General features: G+C 54.6%; 1 protein-coding gene across 7 annotated transcripts in view; it reads left to right on the forward strand.

The window, feature by feature from the left end:
- The first annotated feature begins 3,727 nt into the window (after positions 1 to 3,727).
- The window catches only part of CDH22 (cadherin 22), a 177,231-nt gene continuing 163,258 nt past the window's right edge, over positions 3,728 to 17,700 (forward strand). For 6 of the 7 annotated variants that reach the window (XM_043495891.1, XM_043495890.1, XM_038369506.2 and 3 more), the window contains exon 1: positions 3,741 to 3,893. The gene's annotated coding sequence lies outside the window, so the exon portion shown is untranslated. Of the gene's footprint in view, positions 3,894 to 17,700 lie in introns of all 7 variants that reach the window. The other variant, XM_038369499.2, reaches the window with a different exon arrangement.

Genomic DNA, 17,700 nt, shown 5'->3' on the forward strand with positions numbered 1-17,700 from the left:
TCTCCCCGCTCACAGGAGAAAGAACCCCTGCAAAGCAAAGGCTGCAGCAAGAGAGCCCAGCAAGGCATGGCCTGAAAACAGCACAGCTCCCTGCTGTGCATTCTCCTGAAGTCCCTCTCTGGAGCGACTCCAGCCCTAATGGAGCAGAGAGCAACTTCTGGCAATTGGCAGACAGCCTAGGAAAGACAAACCCACCAGGAGGCACTGGCTGTCAGAGGAGGGCTCAGCTTCTTCTGGCCAGCAGGAGGTAATGTGGGGATGAGAGCAGAGACTCTAGCTACAGGGGAAACTCCCTGCTACTCCAGGAACGGCCTCTCCTGGCAGGAAGCTCAGCAGGGAATGGGGCAGGAGTGCTGCCTCCGGGGAGCTCCTAGCTACTCCGGACTTTCCCAGCAGGGACCGGGGCAGCAGGGATGGCTGGGGTGCTCCCAACAGCTCCAATTTCTTTTCTCAGCAGCAGCCTCCTTGAGGTTGGAGGTCTGAGAACCAGAGGAGGAAATCCCAGTAAATTGTTTTTATCTTGTTGTGTTAACAAGAGCTGTGGAGGGAGATAATCTCAGTGTTTGTGAAGCAGGGAGATTTTCTCAGAGAAAATGGCAAATTTCCATCCCGTGTCAGGAGGCCCTGTTTCTTTTCTGATATTTCTTTAGTTGTTCATGTCACGGCCCTTCAGTCTGAGCAGTTTTTCAAATATGCTGTGGAGATGAAACGCCAGGGAAAGCTGCTCAAGATCATGTTGGGAAAGCTTTTAACTTTCAACTGCTACAGACAAAGGCACCCAGAGAGAGGGAGAACACGGGGATTGGGAAGAGACAGAGAGAAGGAGTAAAAAGAGAGAAGGGAGAATAGACATGTGAAAGAGGCAGAGCAGAGAAGACAAATCACAACAAAACCAAGACAGAAAGACAACAGGTGAATGGTAGAAAGAGAGAAAAGAGACCGAGATGGAGAGAATAAAGAGATGGGCTTGGAGCCCAGAGAGTGGGGAAGGAGGGCTAGAATGAAGGGAGAGCTCCGCAGACTGGGAAGAGTGAGAAAATACAAAGGCAGTATGGATCAATGAGGGGGATAAACAGTGAGAGAGAAGCCAGATGGGGACGAAATCCCCATAGAGCTAAAGGGGAAGGCAGCAGATTCCAAGGGAGACTGGGGAGGGTTTCAGCCATTCTGAGAATTAAAGAGGTGGCATGAAAGTGGAAGGGAAATGCAAGCAAGGGAAGGGAATGAGGACAGGCTGCAGATGGAAGAGGGAGAGAGGAATTCAAGGACAGAGGGAGCCTGGAGGAACCCCACCAAGGGAGCAGCATGTGGAAAGCCAGTTCACCCTGGAAAGCAGAGTCCTGGGGATGGGTTCTGCTCTTCCTATCCCTTTCCCTTCTTGTGCCTTTCTCCCATGGCACTCCGGGTGGTTCTGGCCTGCTTTCCAGTCTGAGCTGTTCATCTCCAATCTCAGTCCATTGTCTGTACATCTCTCCTGAGTGTTGGAAATTCCAGCCATCCTGGAAGGGGCTGTAATAAAACCTCTGCTCGGTGTCTGGTGTCAGATGAGCCTGGCCTCAGGCCGACCAGCCCTTGGCTGTGTAGAGAAGACCTAGGACAGGGCCCTGGCTAGCTGTGCCAAGTTCCTGTAGAGAGTCAAAGAGAGAGGAGTCCACCCCCCCCTCCAGCAGCACTTGTCACCCCATACTCAGTGGGGATGGGTCTGTGGAATAGAAATAAACATCACCCTGCTCCAGAGAGTGAGCAAAGGTGGGGTTGGAGGTCCAAGCACTGCAGAAATGGGGCAGAGCACCTGCGGTCAAATGCCCAAGGGCCTCCACCTCTCACCTAGTCTGCTGGCCACTGGACATGGGCTTGCACTGCCCCTCCCTGTGCCCACTGTCCAGATGGAGGGTGTCCCTGTCCCTGAGAGGAGGCTTCCCACCCCCTGACGGGTGGTGAGGGGGTATTATAAGAGCTCCCTCCAGGCATGACATGTGTTTTGCAGACCTCAGCCTTTGTCAGGCACTTCGATGAGGCCAGTGGGCCCAGCTGTTTGTACAGCAGGCAGGGGTGAGGACAGGCTGATTCCAGGCATCTTGGGAGGGGGTGGACATCCCTCGGGCTGTGGCCTGGGCACTCTGGGTTGGGAGTTAGTGTTTGTTGGGACACAAACTTCACAGCCCCGCTCAGGGAGGCAGGTCCCTGCTGGCAGACCCCAGGGCAGCACAGAGCTCCAGACTGTTCTGTTTGGCGTGCCCTTCTTGAGCCTCACTCACGACCTGTGCCCTGCACGCCAGGAAGCCTCTCTCTGGCTTGCTGAACACCAGCAGAGGTTATGGCTCCCAAATCATCCCCGCCCCTCTCCCTTTGGCTCTGAGATGCTCACACCCCCTGTACTTAGCAGCACTGACCCTGCTCAGAAGCTGGTGCTGCAAGAGGCACTGACTCCACTGGTGCCCTGCTGGACCCAGCACCGGGCCAGGAGTGCTGTGATCCTGGAGGACCCTCAGCTCCCGACCATTTGAGATCAGTAAAGATCCCCTGCTGGCTGTCAGCGCCTGTGTCCTGGCCAGATCCTGACGGGTGGTTACACTGAGCTCCCCACAGTTCATGGGTAATTTCAGCTGGAACCAGGTTTCTTCTTCACTTCCTGTTGTAAACTATTGGGTCGTGTAACTGTCTGCGGTTCAATGGCACCGTGCTCCGCCTCAGGGGTGGCGGCTTTTCAGCGTAAGAATGAATGATTCCTGTTGGTCAGTGCCCTGGCACTGTGCAGCCTGATAGAAACTTGGCTGTGTGACTTCTGCTGGGCTGGGCGGGGGTGGAGGGAAACAGCGCCCAGAGGAGTCCCTGATTTTTTGCAGTTGTTACTTTGACTCCTGCTCGGCTTTGGCGCTCCTTGTGAGGAGTTAGCTCACCCCCACGCACAGGTTGGCTGGGACTACAACCATCTCAGCCCTGGGTCTGCCCGTGGAGGGCTGCCAATGTCTAGTACTGGCTGTAGGGCTGCCCCATTGCCCTTGGTCTGTACGGAGCTGTCTGAGCGATGGGACAGTGGGCAGAACGCAACATGTTGGCACTGGATGGGGGTGCTGAGGGAGGCAGTGTGGGGGAATGGATCCCTGGGATCGGGTATGGGGGAGGGCAGATGCGGGTGCATAGGGGGGCCATGTGGGGGATGGAGGATGAGGGTGCCTAGGGGGGCCATGTGGGGGATGGATCCCCAGCTGGGATGTGAGGGGGGAGGATGGGGGTGTATGGGGGCCATGTGGGAAGGGAGGATGGGGGTGCATAGGGGGGCTGTGTGGGGGATGGATCCCTAGGATGGGATGTGGGGGAGGGAGGATGGGGGTGCATGGGGGGGCTGTGTGGGGAGGGAGGATGGGGGTGCCGTGTGAGCAATGGAGGATGGGGGTGCATGGGGAGCCGTGTGGGGAGGGAGGATGGGGGTGCATGGGGGCCGTGGGGGGGATCCCCGGATGGGTGTGGGGAGGGAGGATGGGGGGGTGCATCGGGGGGCCGTGTCGGGATGGAGGATGGGGGTGCATGGGGGCCGTGGGGGGATCACCGGATGGGGGTGTGGGGCGTGGCACAAAGCCCCCCGTTCCCTGCGCCGCCGGCTGGAGCCCCGCGAGCGCCCCGGGAGCTCTGCATTCTCCGCGTCTGCAGCAGGGGCCGGGCCGGGCCGAGCCGAGCCGAGCCGGGCCGGGCCGGGCGGGGCGGGGCGGGAGGCGGCTCTCCCCGCCCCGGCGCCCCAGTCACACTCCAGCCGCGCCGCTCGCTCTGCCGGCTCGGCACCGGGAGCCGGGCTGCGGTGGCCGCTAGCGGCTCCGGCCGGTCCCCTGCCGGGTGCGGGCCATGCCCCTTCCCCCAGCCCGCGCCGGAGCCGCCGGCAGGAGCCGCCGCCCGAGGTAAGAGCCAGGGACGGAGCCGGGGACGGAGCCGGGCGCTTCCCGGCGCCGAGCAAGCGCCGCCCGCCGGCTCCCGGAGCTGCAGCCCGGGCAGGCGGCGGGATCCGGGGCGCGGGTCGCCCCCTGCCAGGGCCCCTCTGAGCAGAGGGGCGAGGGGAAGCCCAACTTCTGCGGCTCGCCCCTCGCTGCAAACTTTCCTGCCGCTCCAGGCTGGGTCCCCCCAGCTCCTGGCAGAGCCGCGCCGGGCAGAGCAGGGGCTGCGGGCCAGGGCTCGGGTCCTGGGGGCTCCTTGGGCGGGGCCGAGCCGTGAGGTTTGGGGGCCTGGGGCCGTTGCAGTGAATCTTGGGCTGAATCGGGTTTAAAGCCCCTTTGGTGACTCACCTGAGCCCTGTTCCAGGGGCTCTGGGGCTGGGCTAATTCCCCCAGCTGCAGTGCTCAGAGGGGCCTTGCTGGGAAAAGAACTGGGCACAAACTCGTCTGCTTTCCATCCTCCTGCTCCAGTCACTGGGTTGATGCCACGGTTACAGCATGCTCAGGGCCCTAATACCCCAGCCTGGGCTTGGTGGGGGCATGGTGGGTTAGGGTCTGTGCCCTGGCACGGTTTGGCAAAGGGCTGTCACTCTGCACACACTGGGATCCGAGCTGGTGCTCCTGGAAAGCCCAGTGACCCTTGCCACCTTCCTAGGCTGCCCAGGCTCCATTGCAGCCCTGGACTCAGGGAGTGAGGCCTCCTGGGGTCAGCTGGAGTTAGGGCTGTGGCAGTGACTTCGGGAAGCTGAAGTGAATCTAAAGCAGATGAGCCGCTCTGTGTCCTGTGCCGGGCAGGGCCCCCTCTCCAGGTACTTGCCATGAACAGTACGTACATGATAACGGAGACCGTCACAAGTCAGTCCTAGGGATTCCTAGAGCTCCCATCGCTGCAGTATCCAGGCACTCCAATGGCTGCAGCTCACCCCACACCAATGTTACCCTTAAAAGAAACCATTTGAGATTCCTTTAGTCATGTTCGTTTTTCGCTCTTGTCTAAACGTGGAGAGTTAAATGACCTATTTATTCACATGACCAGGATCAGGCCAGCCCCGGTCAGCAGCCACCAGGAGATTGGTACATTTGCCCTTTCTCAAGGAGCCCCTGCTAACTGCAGGCTGCTGTATGCACCAGGGTCTCCCCTGTTGTCTTTCGGCAGAGCCAGGGTTCGCGCACTCTCTCTCAGTGGAGCCACATTTTCTCATAAACTAAAAATAACTGTACTAAAACAGGCACACTCCTTTAAAATGTGGCTCCCAAATGCCCAGTAGGCATCTCTGCCAAGACAGTCTGGGAGCATGTGCTGTAACCAGTGAACACCTGGGAAAGGTTTTGCTTGTCCTTTGCGTCCAGCTCCTGCGGCTCGTTTGGGGCCCAATACTGTAAAGCACTGAGTGCCTCCAATGTAGCATGCCCCCACCTGGAGCCCTAACCTTGTGAGACCCAGGCAGTACCCCCAGGTGCCACAAGGCGACGGGGTGGCAGCCCAATGCTGCCTCTTGTTCCCTTTGTGTCCATCCTTCTGAATGTTCCTTAAAGTTAGTTTTTTTCCTCCTTTTTAATGTGTTTTTTTTAAATTAACACCGGTTACAGAACCAATTATGTGAATAGCAGCAAGCATGGGCTAAGTGCTCGTGTGACTCAATGAATCACAAGGCAGTGCAGTGTGAGAGTCAGGACAGAGTATGAGACTGTTCAGGGTGAAGTGAGCTGCTCCCTCCTACTCTGAGGGTACTTGGATGGCCTGGGGAATGAGAGCAGCAACACTCTCCTCTCTGCATGCCTTGCAGGTACAGCCTGAGCTGTCGTTTCTCTTCTCCTGGGGAAATTTCAAATTCAAACTATTTCCCCAGGACCCGTTTCAATCGCTCATGAGAGCCTGATATTTACAGAGTGTTTGAAACCTGCAGACTCTAGTTTAATAGATTGTGGACTCTATTTTCCAGGAAGCTCAGCTTAGATGCAGCATCAGGTTGTGCTAAGGTTTCTCTTATAAAACCTGCAGATGCTCCCCTACCTCCTTTATCTAGAGCGCAAGTGCAGCAGACCCTTCTCAGAGTTACAGATTTTGGCCATTTTCCACAAGTTTTCAAAATCCCCCAATAAGCTGTTCCTCCAGACTGGCTGATTTTAGAGTTTTATACAGTAAAAGCAGGGAACGAGAGAGTCTTGCATGTTTCTTTCTGGGCTGAGATCTTGCTGGCTGTGTTCCAGCTCCAATGGTGTTTTTCTGTCTATGTGACAAACCCCTGGAAATGCTGACATAGTCTCGAGTTGATGACTATAGCATGAAGCAGAGAATCCACCAAAAGCTGAACAAGCTAGATCAAATTCTGCCCTGATTTACAGGCTTTGCTACTCTGATGGGCTCAGTGAGATTGAGAACAGAGTGATCCAGACTGGGTTCCTTGCAGGAAATGTTGGGTTGTCAACAGTTCACAGTATGTGTTTAAGAAAAAAATCACAGTTTGGTATACAGTAAATACCAGCTTTGCCCCTGCAATACAAATCAAACACTTGCCCTTTGCTTTTGGTGCCTGATACTGTGCAGTGGGAGACATGGATTTTAAACTCCAGACTGCGGAGTCATCAGTGAAATCAGGCCAATTATAAAACTTCCTTTTACGTGAAATTAGCAAATGTCACAGAAACTATGTCAAAAGGCCTTTGTCAGGTGAAAGAGAATGTATAAAAATAAAATTCCCTACCTCTGTTTCAAACAACACCCGAGGCTATTAAAACTGAGTATTTAAAACATCTACAGACCCAATCCTGCAAATTATCACTCAGCTGAATAAGGATTTTCAGGATCAGGCTTTAAATGACTATTTACCATGTATGCTGTTTTGTTGTTTGGGGATTTATTTGCACTTGGACAATGAAAACAGACTAGTTTGTTTTACTTTTATTTAGAATTAGTTTCTAGTACATTTCACTTTCATCTTCTTGGGCACTAGTCCAAAGCAGCAGGATTTGGGTTGCAAAGGAGCCAGAGGAAATTTGCTTATTTGAAAAACCATTTCATGTCCATTGACTCTTTATTTTTATTTGCATGGAGGTATTAAGTGTTTTTCAAGCCTCTCTGAAGAAAACCCAAGTTTTAGGTCAAATTTGACTTGCCATTGTCCCTTTAAATTATAATTACAGAATTTTCAAATAATACTTTCTGCATTCTGAAAGCCCGTGTTTGAAATGTGTAGAGACACTGGTCAAAGGATGGAGTGTTGTGGCCACACTTGCTTTTCTCCTGTACTGGCCTTTACGTATTTATACATGTACATATCGTATGGAGCATGTGAGCATAAGTAAGTTTTATACCTGTGTAGTTCCCATCGTGTGTGTGTGTGTGTGTGTGTGTGTTATATATATATATAATACACACACGCATGCACACACACAAAATATACTTGCATATATATGGAATAATGTCACCAAATAAATATCTGTGCATGTGCTGACCTATAGTTTAATTATGTTGGTTTATAAGGAATAATGTTTCAATACATGTACTTATAGGATTCCTTGCATTTGGTATGTAGATTATACAATCTATATAGTGTGTGTAACTGGCTTGCAGTTCCCTGGATCTCTGCTTCATCTCTGGGATCGGTTTGTTGTGTGGCTTCTGGGGAAAGTGTGGTTGGTTGGAGGGGTGCGTGGACCAGCCTTATGTCCTTGGTCCTAGACTTTGAATGTTCTTTACTTCCCAGTTTTAGATGGCATTGTCCTGTGCTGTGCTCTGAGCTGGCAGTGGCAGCTCAGCCAGGCATTGTGACTGTGCCTTTCCAGCCAGGAGGGGAGACAGTAGCACTTGTCTGCTTCCTTTCCTGAGGATGACTGACTGACCAGCACAGGCTGTGCCCCAGGTATCTCCTCGGGGAGCTGGAGGTGGGAGGGAGATGGGGGTCGGTGACTTCCTTTGCTTTCTGGATCTTCCTGCAGCATTTGATTTTTCACCCAGGGCAACTGTCCCCAGGAAGGCTTTGTTTCCCTTCGTTTTCTTGTACAGTTGGACTTTGTTTGGGGTTAGTGACTGTATCAGCCCTGGCTCTGCCTCAGCACAGATGGAGCCTGCGTTTTGCCTGCTTGGTTCAGCCGCAAGGAGCCGTCCATCAGCCAGTCTTGGCTTGGGTGCAGGGAGGTTGGTTTGCGGGGTGCTAGGTGCTTGTTAACATTTAATGCAGTGCGGGTGCTTACTGCCAGCTCAGCCCTGCAGGGATTTTACATCTTCTGAGGCTTTGGATTTGTTTGTTGGAGTTCTGTGCTGAGGGCTGGGCTGGGGCATGTAAAGCCAAAGACATTGATCCCATCGGCGGTCACCACGGGGATCCCTTGCTCCAGGATTTAGATTTTGTTTTATTTAATCATGACTTTTTATTATTTGCAAAGCCTGTAAAAAGAGCCAGGGAAATGTGCAGGGACAGCACGTTCCAGTCGTTTTATCTTCTCCTCTGCAGGGGTCTGGATTACAGGGATTGTTCCAGACTCTCCCTGGGCTGTCTTTGTGTCTCCTTCCTTGTCTGTTTCTTTCTGTCAGTCTCTGCCCCGTGCTGTGCTGAGGTGCAGGGAGCAGGCTGGTTGTTGAGTGGCCCTGTGCGGTGCTGGAGTTTATCCTGGTTAATACGCCCCAAGCCTGCAGGTTGGGCACCCACATGGGGGGCTCTCTGCTGCCTCCAGCATCTCCTGAGCTTTGTTTTTCTACCTGCTCCATGTCAGAGGAGAGATGTGCCCAGCATTCTCCCTCTGGTCGGGGGATTTCACCATGGGCTGTAAAGATGAGGAATTTGCCTATGGGAGGTTTGACCTACCCCAAGCCTGGCTGGGACCCCATAGAGGGAGGTGAGGAGTCTCCCACCTCCTCTGCTGAAGCCATAGGTCTGGGTCTTGGAGATGCTGCTCCTCAGAAGGCACTGGAGAGCCCCAGTGTGGGTCTCACATGGGCCCTTGTGAGACTCTGCAGTTATGGGGAGCAGCATTCAAGAGCTGGCTGCACGGCATGGGGGATGTGCTGTTACTGCAGAGCTCGCGTTGCTGAGAGCAGCTCCAGCCATGGGCATTACCTAGAGGGGAAGACGCACCTGAGTGAGGGGGGATTCCCTGCATGCAGGGACGAGTCTTGGGGTGACTGTCACCCAAGTGAGAGCACTTACACGTAGGCTAAATTTTAGTTTCAGCTGTCAATTTTTACAGTGTGTGATTGTTGCATCTATTAACCAGCGCGACCCCCCACCCACAAGCCCCCTGTGTATCTGTGAGCCAGCGCTGTCCCCTCACCTCTGACCCCTGCTCCCCTCCCCCAGTATCTGTGAGCCAGCGCCATCCCCTCGCCTCTGACCCCCCGCCCGAGGGTATCTGTGAGCCAGCGCCGTCCCCTCCCTGTGTCTCGCTCCCTGGGTATCTGTGAGCCAGCATCGTTCCCCTGCCCCTTGGGATGTCACAGTGTCCTTTTCTTTTTGCGAATACAGACTAACACGGCTGCTACTCTGAAACAGTGATGGGGATGATCTAGTGGTCAGGGCACTAGCCTAGGACCTGGGAATTGAACCCGGGTCTCCCTTCTCTGCCACAGACTGCCTTTGAGACCGTGGGCCCATCCCTTAGCCTCTGTGCCCCAGCTCCGACTGTACAATGGGGATACCTGGCTGCATAGGGCTGTGGGGATACGTACATTGAAGACGGCGAGGTTCTCAGATCCTGCAGCGACGGGCTATAGAAGCATCTGCGAGAAAGACAAACACACAAGGGAAGTCACCTGTGCCCCAAGCTGTCTGGATCCAGATTCCCTGTACTTGATTCATATCACGCCAATTGCCGGAGTTTAGCCGGTCAGACCTGGCGGTGACAGGCGACCACTGCCCCACAGACCCTGCAGGATTCGCTGTGTTAGGAAAACGCGTTACACTTGGCCTTGGAGTTCCTGTCCCTGCCATCAGCTCGTAGCAGGGTGGCGCTGCCATGTCCCAGTTGCATAGCCCTGCCTACAGCTGGCCTGGGCTACATACATGAGGCAAAGGCTGAAAGCGGAAGTGCTGGATGAGGTGCTCTTGGATTGTGTAGAGTGCATCCTGCAGGCCTGGCCTTGCAGCCAGAGGGAGGGCTGTTGCAAATGGAGCCGGTTCAGGTGCAGGCTACAACATTCATTGCAACATCATGTCAGTTTGTCCCCTTCCCAGGAATTTCTAGCCAATAGGAACCCACTCTCTGGGTAGACTCCACTTTAGCTCCTCTCCAGCAAAGCCGTTAGTTAGGCACATTGCCCAGAAGTATCTCTAAAGTCTTAACAGGTGTGGACAGACAGGTGTGGTGCTCGGTGGGAGAGTGTACTCTGGTGTCTGGCTCCGGGCCCCGGAGGTTGGCCGGGGTCCAGGTGAGGGTCCCATTCCAGTGGCTGGGCTCAGTCTCTGCTGAGCAATGTTGCTGCTGGGGAAGCAGAGTGTGTTTGGGTGATGGGATGGAGCCTGGGGGAGTGCCTGCCGGCTGGGCAGAGCTAAGAGCCTCCTGCTTGGCTGGAAGGGTGTCTCCGGGGCCCTGGAGCACAAGTACTTGGGGCTTGATCATGAGAACAGAGATAATTGGCAGGGATGAGCCTGGGGCAGGTTCTGTGCTGCACAAGGGATCACCAGGCCCAGAGGCCATTGCTGTGGGTTACTGGCGACTCGAGCAGTGTGCGAGGTTGTTCTGTCGCTGCAGAGCCAGGTGATCGCTGTTGCACATGCCTGGTCTCTTTCTGCACGGCCTCCTCACTGTCGTTGTTCTGTTGTCGTTTCCCCTCCAGACACATCCACAGAGTTTAAGGAAAGGGATTTTGTGCCCCCACCCCCAACTCTCTTCTCTGGTTAGTTTCGCCTCGCTCCATTGCCAGCTCCACTGTCAGTGCTGGGAACTCTTCCTTAATCTCACCCTAATTAACTGCAGCTGGCGAAGTTAATGACGGTAGGTGACTGGGAACCTGGGGGCCTCAACTCACCTGAAGTTGCTGATGACCACATGCCTTCAGCACTTAGAAAACCAGCCAATTACATGAAGTGAAGGGTGTTACCATAGAAACAGCTCAGCCAGTAACAGCAGTGTCCAAATAACCAAACCGACTTTAGGAGAGGAGCGTGTAGACGTGGGCAGAGACATGCATGCAGATCCAGGTGGACTGAGGTGCACAGACAGACCTACGCAGACAGACACACGTACCCCAGCATGGCGGGAGCAGCAGCTGGAGGAGAAAATGAACCACCGTGGAACTTCCCCGAGGCTCAACTTACAATACGACCTCAGGGTAATAAGCAGGGAGCCCAGCACGGGACCTGTGCACCCTTGGCACTGACAGAGCCCTGGTAGTTCTCTCCTAGGGATAAACCTCTCTCAGCCAGAAACCACCAGAGCCCTGCTCTGGGTGAGCATGCAGCCTGGGCTCTCACTGTGTGCTTGAGCAGCATCAGCCCCCCTGCAGAGGCAAGCAGCTTGTTCCAGCCCACTGGTCCCTCTTCCCCTCCCTCCTCTACTGGGCTGTGATAAGCATGGCCTGGGCAAGTGATCCACAGCCTGCAGAAACTGGGTTCCACAGCTGGAGTGGCCCTGGGAGACAGGAGCCTGGAAGGGAGGTCTCAGACTTGTGGAGAGGAGAATGATCCCGGGAGTGCAGTGGGAGAAGGGGAGGCAAAAGCAATTGAAGCCTGTGAAGAGAGAGGCCCCCATGTACCCTGCCATCTGCAGCCCTTCGCTCCAGGCTCATTCCAGGATGCGGGAGAGAGCTGGACATCTGGCTTCTCTCTGGTGGTTTGAGTCCGTCTGTCCGGCCCTTGGGAGGTCTGAGTGAATAGTGACAGGCAGGCCCAAGGGTTCAGTCTATCACCAGCCCAGAAGAGCATGCTGACTCGAGGGTCTCTCCCTTCCCTTGCCTTACCTTACCCCTGGGGAGACTGCTGCCCCTGTGGACCGGGCCCTTGGCCTGTCATGCCTCTTCCCCATGACAGACTGGGGGGGAGGCTCCTTGATTCTGAGGAGGCCTGAGCGTAGAAGCAAATGCCTCTGCTTGTAGGTAAGCTCCAGAGCAGCTGGGCTGGGGGCAGCGCTCTCTCCCTCATTCACCCCCATTTCATTTCCTCTTGTGCAGCATGCTTTCCCCAGCAAGTGTTTACAAGCCATCTGAGAGATGGCATTGGGGATTATGAGCCCCCGTTCCTATGGCAGCTACTTCCTGGAGTCCCAAATCCCCAACGCTGGTTTTCAGTGATCCCTGTCACTGGCGATTGCACCCCAACTGTGAGTGTGTCCCTCCCCCAGGGGATGTCTGGCAGCCCAACTCTCCTGCTTCCCATGCTTATCTCCCCCAGGCCAGTGCGCCTGTCACACCTAAACCAGCAGCGCTTGGAAGGGAGCCAGTTTCAGAACATGAGTTAAAAATAGCGTCAGACCCTTTACCTCCAACTGGCCCGGCTGAGCTTCCTCCCAGGCCCCCATGCTCCTGGACCCCCCTGCCAGTTTTCCTGGTTTTCCAGTAATCTAGAAATGCTTTCTCTGCCTTGTTGCTGTGTGAGACTTCCAGACAAACAGGGAGACACTTCACCTGGCGTGCAGGGCCTCAATGATGCTGGCTCCAGCCACGCCTGCCATATGCACAAAAGTGAGCAATGGGGGAGAGGTTTCTCTTTCCTCTCCTGTTGTCAGGGTCTGGGGGTTGGTTGTAGCAGTAGCAGGGAAGCACTAGAGGGTTGTTATGTTGAACATGTATCTTTAACCCCCTGTGGGGGGCTTCTCCCTTGTCAAAATGTCCTGTTGGATTTCATAGGGAAATAACGGGTTGGGTTCCATCGTAGCTAAACAGACGCTATAGAATGTCGGGAATGACCTCGCTGCTCCAGGTTTGGGAAGTTCTTACAAAATCCTTCCTGTGACTCTTCTGTTGGGTCATGGTGCCTTTCTGGGCAAAACTTCTCTTCCAGCATTGCTGATGGAAGAGCCAGGGCATGATCTCCCTGCTCCTCTGCTGTGTCTCCCCTTCTGCAGCCAGGACATTCAGAATAAAAGGCCCTTCTGTGCTGTGTTCGTGCTCCCAGATCTGCCCATTGTGCCGTCTGCTGCTTGGCCAAGTGTGCTTCAGGAAACTGAGTATCCATCAGGCACATGGGCACAGAGCGACTCCTTGCTCCAGGCCTTGCCATTTGGCCCCGGGGGCACCCAGCACCTGCAGCTGACAGGGCAGGTTCATGCATTTCTTCACCCCAATCTCTTGCTGAGGAGCTGTGAGTTTTGGACTTTACAAGGAGGCTTTGGACTCTTTCCCTGCATCTCATGCACCAGCAGAGGGAGCCGCTTTTCCTCATTTCGTACACAGGCTGACATGCCAATTAATGTATTAATTTGCAAGGGACAGTCAGAGGTGAGACTTGAACTCTGGTCCTCAAACAGGCCAGTTGAAGGTTGTGCCAGTCCCACTAAGCTGTGTGTTGCCTCACTAAGCTCTGTGTGCACCTCACCCCAGTGCCCCTTCCCTGCTTTATCACCACAGCCTGGACTTGGGCTGGTCCTTCAGGCTGGCTCTGGTGCATCCTGGCTTCTTGGGGCTGTGGATGTGTGTAATGTGCATGGGGTGCGAGCACTCCCCGTGGCCATGCATGGGGTGCAGTGTGCATGGGGGGTGAGTGCGCTTCATGGGTATGCATAGGGGGTGAGCACTACTTGTGGGTGTGGTGCAGATGTGCATGGGGTGTGAGTGCTGCCTGTGGGTGTGCATGGGGTGTGAGTGCTCCTCATGGAACAGGTGTGCATGGGGTGTGAGCACTCCCCGTGGATGGGGTGGGGTGTGGTGTGCATGGGATGTGAGCGCCTCTCTGGGGAGCATATGGAGCAGGCCTTACTTTTCCCAGGCCCAGAAGAAGGATTAGTTGAGGCAGGATGGAGCACATAGTTTGGAGCCGAATTTGTGGAGTCTGGCACTGCAGCTCTGTCTAGAGAGCTAGCCGCTGTGCTGGCAGACCATGCTGCTATTTCAACCCCCTGGCGTTGCTCGGCATTTCTGAGGCACAGAAAGCTGAGTGCAAGCTCTCTGAATAGGCTCAAACTACAGAGCAGTGACAGAAGAGCACTTAAGAACTCTGTCCTAATAAGACATTGACAGGTTTGTTTGGAGAGAGGCTGGTGTCTGGCAGAGACTGATCCCTGGACCTTCAATTCAGAACTGGCGAACAGGAATTGGGTCCATGTGCCAGTGTGCTTTCGTTAGAGCTGACGACATTGGGGCCACTGCAAGACAGGAGACATCAGCTCACATCCCAAGATCCAAAAGACTCTACTTCTCAGAATGCTGAGCAAGAGGGGATGGGAATTATCCACAGCCTACTGCTGCCTCTTTCCAGTAAATATCCTTGTGGACATGGTCAGCATTTTCCCTGCAGTCCTTGTCTCACACCTCCTGCCCTGCTCTGGCATCCGGGCACCCCTCACAGTTCTGCCAGCACAGTGGCTGACAGCCATTGCTGCACCCACACTTTCCAGGACTCCTGGAATCTGCCTACTGCTGGTCCTGGGAGCATGGGCTTCTAGGTGACTTCCAGCTCTGACTCTGCATTGTGGAACAACGTTTGGGGGCCTGGCTGCAGTTAATGTTTTTGTGTGGTAGGCGCGGTCAGCACAAGAGGACGGTGCAGAGCATGTCAGCACAGAATGCTCCCAGACTGCCCTGGGGCAGGCGGTGCCTGTGTCTGGGAGAGCAGCCAGTCTCATTGCCAGAGTCTTTCCTGATGGGTTAGTGAGTGGGGTACGGGCTACACATAGACACAATGGGTATCAGCTTCAGTCTGGTGTCTCTGGGGGAGCTGCACCCATTGACCCCAGCTGAGGATCTGACCCATGATCACCAGACAAATCCCTGTATTTATTTGGAATTGGCTGTGGCTGCTTACCCAAATAATTGAATCCTTTACTCTGCTGGCCCATGCATCCAGTCTGCAGCCAAACGCAGAGCTCCATGGACACACTGCATGGCATGGCTGCTCCAGTTCCTGGGCTGCCTTGTGATCCAGAAAATCTCTTCTGGGTTTCCCGGACAGGCCAGGGAGAGCTGAGTTTGGGTTTGGACAGGTGCTGCCCTCGCTGTGGAGAGCCATGCTCGCTGCTAAATCAAAGTGATGGGAAGGCTGGGACCATGTGATGCAGACCTCAGCAGCATCCAGGCACTCTGAGCTAAGCTCTGGCCTGTGGAGGTGGGGTGGGGGCTCAGAGCCTATCCCCACGCTCCAAGGAAGTTCATGCATTGCTCACGTGCATGCTCCGAGGCTGTACTGCAATTCTCTCTCCTTGTTCTTGTCTGGCCCCATCACTGTGCTATCTGGCACCTCCCAAGTGTTTATAAATAGAAATAATAATGACAGTCTCTGTCTCTCTCTCTCTCTCTCCCAGCCTATGGGGGAAATGGCTTGTTTAATTTCTAGGATTTGTGTGTGTGGGGGGGGCTGTCTGCCTGCACAGACCCTACCAAGGGAAGCTGTGGCTCAGAGCTGAGCTTTGCATTTAAGCCTCCCCTGCATGGTGACAGTCTCATTGCTCTGATGGAACGCAGCTGGCATGGGGGGTCATGGCTGGAGAGGGAGAGATGGTCACTCGGTGAGTTAGGGCTGAGCCCACAGAGATCTGTGAAAATCAGGACACAGACCTTGAACTAGAATCTTTTCTGAATGGGCAGCCAGTGCCGGGAGTGGAGCACGGTGGCTCTGCACTCAGTGACCTGTGACGCTGAGCAGATGCGCTTCTGTGTTTTGTACCTGCTGCAGCATTTTTGGGGCAGATGGCTTCATCCCTCGGTAGCCTGACTTGTAATAGTCACGTGTGGGGTCACAGATGTGGCTCTGGAGGAGGGCACGTGACCTTTTGGCCAGTTGCAGTTGGCAGCAGCACCACAGCTATCCTACAGGAGCCCAAGGTGCTTACCAGCTGGAGATGCCTTCCAGGAGAACACCCTCTGCAGCACTATCTCAGGCTTGCCCAGGCCCAGCTGAAGCCAGCTGCTCTGCGTCCAGGGGCTGCTTGCTGGAGAATGAGGCAGCTCTAGCACTGTCGGCGATGCTGAACAATCCGGAGGAGAGGACTGAGCCTCTTGATGGTGTTGGGGACTGGCGGGGGCCTGAAACAAGCCTCTGGGGATAGTCCTGTATCTCCGGCAGAGTGTGCATGGGGCTGCTCCCACCGGTGCGCAGGGCTTTGAAGGGCTTGGGCTGGTGCATTTGCACAGAGCAGAGATCTTGGTGTTCTGTTTGTGAGTTCTAAGGGTATCGCCAAAGCAGCTGGGGAAGGGAGAGCAGCCCAGGGAAGAGTGCACAAAGGAAACAGTGATGTAGCGACAGGGAGAGCAGGGAAGCAAAGGAAGTGTGTGAGAGAGAACAAAGCTAGGTGAGTCTGTGTAAGTGGGCAAGTGGGACGCTGGGAGTATGTGGGAAGTGTACACTCGCAGCTGGGAGTACTAGTGCTCATCCAGCCAGCGTGCTTCAAATAGACTGTAGCCACGACAACGCGAGAGGCAGGTGGGGCTAACGGCCCCAAGCGTGTACCTGGGGTCTCTGATGGGCATGCCCTCGGGAGCTAGCCCCTCCCGCTGCTTGTGGTGCCATTCTGTAGCTGCGTTCTGTTTGTCATGCTAGCTGGATAAGTGCTAGGATGGGTGTGTTGCCTGGAGCTGAGAATCCCACTTCCAGCTCCATGTGCAGATGTATGCGAGCGTGTATACAGACCGCGCCAGCATGACAGCATGGGCAGCATCGAGTTCGTGTAGGTAAGTGACATGGGGTTGTGCAGTAATGCCATTCATTGGGGCCAAAAGTGGTTCAGAAGGATGGAGGTTTTGGGATGGCTGGTTCAATGTGGATGTGCCTATTCGTGGAGGTGTGTGGTTAGGTTTTGGATCTTCCTGAGTGGTTAGGGTATAGTGCACAAGTCTCTGGTTCAGCTGGAGACTGTGTTTGGAGCTGTCCCCCACCCACCCTGGTCCCGCTGGTGCTGGGCTCCCAGCCTGGTGTGTCAGTGCTGGCTCTACCTGGTGATTTTGGCAGAAGCGTCGCTAACACAGATGCAGCGTCCGACTTTTCTGCCACCGTGTCTCTGACAGTGCTCGGAGCGCTGGGTTACACAGCTGGAGCCCTGCCTGGCCATCCTCCCTTCAGCCCTGTGCTGGAGCTAGTAATGGCGGGGAGAGCTTTGCCAGAAAGCCCTGGTGTAGATAAAACCTAGGAGTGTTAACGGATATTGAGGATATTGGTACCACCCTCCATCCCCAGCAGTCTCCTGTGTTAAGCACTGCAGGGCTGCAAGTGGGTCTGGCTTTGGCAGAGCTGTGTCACAACTGGGGAGGCTGTGCATTTGCCAGTCACAACACTTGCACGCTCTCTCTTCACACACACATGTACACATGCCACACACACACACACACACACACCTTATAGATAAGGGGGAAGCGGTAGATGTGGTATATCTTTACTTTAGTAAGGCTTTTGGTACTGTCTGATATGACCTTCTCATAAACAATCTAGGGAAATGCAACCTAGATGGAGCTACTATAAGGTGGGTGCATAACTGGTTGAAAAATTGTTCCTAGAGAGTAGTTATCAGTGGTTCATAGTCATGCTGGAAGGGCATAACAAGTGGGGTCCCTCAGGGATCAATTCTGTGTCCTGTTCTGTTTAATATCATAGAATCATAGAATATCAGGGTTGGAAGGGACCCCAGAAGGTCATCTAGTCCAACCCCCTGCTCAAAGCAGGACCAAGTCCCAGTTAAATCATCCCAGCCAGGGCTTTGT

Source organism: Dermochelys coriacea, chromosome 13, assembly GCF_009764565.3.
Source record: "Dermochelys coriacea isolate rDerCor1 chromosome 13, rDerCor1.pri.v4, whole genome shotgun sequence".
In the NCBI taxonomy this organism is placed as follows: Eukaryota; Metazoa; Chordata; order Testudines; family Dermochelyidae; genus Dermochelys; species Dermochelys coriacea.